The sequence below is a fragment of the Dama dama genome, unplaced genomic scaffold, assembly GCF_033118175.1.
Source record: "Dama dama isolate Ldn47 unplaced genomic scaffold, ASM3311817v1 ptg000093l, whole genome shotgun sequence".
Lineage (NCBI taxonomy): Eukaryota > Metazoa > Chordata > Mammalia > Artiodactyla > Cervidae > Dama > Dama dama.
This window is the reverse complement of record NW_026870908.1, coordinates 9,427-12,568: the sequence shown is the minus strand read 5'-3', so window position 1 is coordinate 12,568 and position 3,142 is coordinate 9,427.

Here is a 3,142-nt window from a genome sequence, read left to right as displayed (position 1 = left end):
CTCGGGGGAGCCAGAGTCTGTCAGGCAGCTGCTGGGCTGGCCGCCTGTGTGGGAAGTGGCAGAGCCGACCTAGGGGCAAGTAGGGCCTCTTGCTCTCCCTGCTGCCCTGAGGCTGCTGGGCCATAGAGGTCTTGGACATCCAGCCCCTTGCTGGTCCCTTCCCTCTGACGAGGCCCTCTGAGCTCCAGCACCTTGCAGTGTGGAGACAGCCCCTGCCAGCAACCTCCTCTCCAAGGAGGCCTCAACCGAGGCCTAGGCCCAGGGGAAAGGCACCAGCGGGGATGAGCCTGGGGAGGCGCCCGGGCATGTCTGGACCCAGTCCCCGCAGCCTGCCCCTTGGTGGGGCAGTACCCCCGGAGGCCAGGAAGGTCTGGGCAAGGCTGGCCAGGGGCAGGGGCCCTGCTGGGTCCTGCCCCTGGCCTGTGGGGCCTCTGAGCACAACCGGCCCTCTCCCACTGGAAGAACTCCCCGGCTCCCTCCAAAGGCCAGTTTGCCAACACTCCCGCCCGCTGTTCCCGCCAGGCACGCACAATGCTCCCAAGCCCGGGAGAAAAGCGCTTCGGGGTGGTGCTCTCCTCGGGCCCTTGCCCCTGAGCCTGGGGTCCAGGCAGTTGGTCCACACTCCCAGACCAAGGCAGAACCACATGCACACGTCTGTTCCTGACCCCTGCACCGGCAGAGAGTTCGGGGGAGCCAGAGTCTGTCAGGCAGCTGCTGGGCTCGCCGCCTGTGTGGGAAGGGGCAGAGCCGACCTAGGGGCAAGTTGGGCCTCTTCCTCTCCCTGCTGCCCTGAGGCTGCTGGGCCAAAGAGGTCTTGGGCATCCAGCCCCTTGCTGGTCCCTTCCCTCTGACGAGGCCCTCTGAGCTCCAGCACCTTGCAGTGTGGAGACAGCCCCTGCCAGCAACATCCTCTGCAAGGAGGCCTCAACCGAGGCCTAGGCCCAGGGGAACGGCACCAGCGGGGATGAGCCTGGGGAGGCGCCCGGGCATGTCTGGACCCAGTCCCCGCAGCCTGCCCCTTGGTGGGGCAGTACCCCCGGAGGCCAGGAAGATCTGGGCAAGGCTGGCCAGGGGCAGGGGCCCTGCTGGGTCCTCCCCATGGCCTGTGGGGCCTCTGAGCACAACCGGCCCTCTCCCACTGGAAGACCTCCCCGGCTGCCTCCAAAGGCCGGTTTGCACGCACTCCCGCCCACTGTTCCCGCCAGGCGCGCACAATGCTCCCAAGCCCGGGAGAAAAGCGCTTCGGGGTGGTGCTCTCTCCGGGCCCTTGCCCCTGAGCGTGTGGGCAAGGCAGGGGGAACACACTCCCAGACCAAGGCAGAAACAGATGCACACGTCTGTTCCTGTCGCCTGCACCGGCAGAGAGCTCGGGGGAGCCAGAGTCTGTCAGGCAGCTGCTGGGCTGGCCGCCTGTGTGGGAAGGGGCAGAGCCGACCTAGGGGCAAGTTGGGCCTCTTGCTCTCCCTGCTGCCCTGAGGCTGCAGGGCCAAAGACGTCTTGGGCATCCAGCCCCTTACTGGTCCCTTCCCTCTGACGAGGCCCTCTGAGCTCCAGCACCTTGCAGTGTGGAGACAGCCCCTGCCAGCAATCTCCTCTCCAAGGAGGCCTCAACCGAGGCCTAGGCCCAGGGGAAAGGCACCAGCGGGGTTGAGCCAGGGGAGGCGCCCGGGCATGTCTCGACCCTGTCCCCGCAGCCTGCCCCTTGGTGGGGCAGTACCCCCGGAGGCCAGGAAGGTCTGGGCAAGGCTGGCCAGGGGCAGGGGCCCTGCTGGGTCCTGCCCCTGGCCTGTGGGGCCTCTGAGCACAACCGGCCCTCTCCCACTGGAAGACCTCCCCGGCTGCCTCCAAAGGCCGGTTTGCAAGCACTCCCGCCCACTGTTCCCGCCAGGCGCGCACAATGCTCCCAAGCCCGGGAGAAAAGCGCTTCGGTGTGGTGGTCTCTCCGGGCCCTTGCCCCTGACCCTGGGGGCCAGGCAGGGGATCCACAGTCCCAGGCCAAGGCACAACAACATGCACACGTCTGTTCCTGCCCCCTCCACCGGCAGAGAGCTGGGGGGAGCCAGAGTCTGTCAGGCAGCTGCTGGGCTGGCCGCCTGTGTGGGAAGGGGCAGAGCCGACCTAGGGGCAAGTTGGGCCTCTTGCTCTCCCTGCTGCCCTGAGGCTGCTGTGCCAAAGAGGTCTTGGGCATCCAGCCCCTTGCTGGTCCCTTCCCTCTGACGAGGCCCTCTGAGCTCCAGCACCTTGCAGTGTGGAGACAGACCCTGCCAGCAACCTCCTCTCCAAGGAGGCCTCAACCGAAGCCTAGGCCCAGGGGAAAGGCACCAGCGGGGATGAGCCAGTGGAGGCGCACAGGCATATCAGGACCCAGTCCCCGCAGCCTGCCCCTTGGTGGGGCAGTACCCCCGGAGGCCAGGAAGGTCTGGGCAAGGCTGGCCAGGGGCAGGGTCCCTGCTGGGTCCTGCCCCTGGCCTGTGGGGCCTCTGAGCACAACCGGCCCTCTCCCACTGGAAGACCTCCCCGGCTGCCTTCAAAGGCGGGTTTGCCAACACTCCCGCCCGCTGTTCCCGCCAGGCACGCACAACGCTCGCAAGGCCAGGAGAAAAGCGCTTCGGGGTGTTGCTCTCTCCGGGCCCTTGCCCCTGAGCCTGGGGTCCAGGCAGTGGGTCCACACTCCCAGACCAAGGCAGAACCACATGCACACGTGTGTTCCTGACCCCTGAACCGGCAGAGAGCTCGGGGGAGCCAGAGTCTATCAGGCAGCTGCTGGGTTGGCTGCCTGTGTGGGAAGGGGCAGAGCCGACCTAGGGGCAAGTTGGGCCTCTTGCTCTCCCTGCTGCCCTGACGCTGCTGGGCCAAAGAGGTCTTGGGCATCCAGCCCCTTGCTGGTCCCTTCCCGCTGACGAGGCCCTCTGAGCTCCAGCACCTTGCAGTGTGGAGACAGCCCCTGCCAGCAACCTCCTCTCCAAGGAGGCATCAACCGAGGCCTATGCCCAGGGGAAAGGCACCAGCGGGGATGAGCCTGGGGAGGCGCCCAGGCATGTCTGGACCCAGTCCCCGCAGCCTGCCCCTTGGTGGGGCAGTACCCCCGGAGGCCAGGAAGGTCTGCGCAAGGCTGGCCAGGGGCAGGGGACCTGCTGGGTCC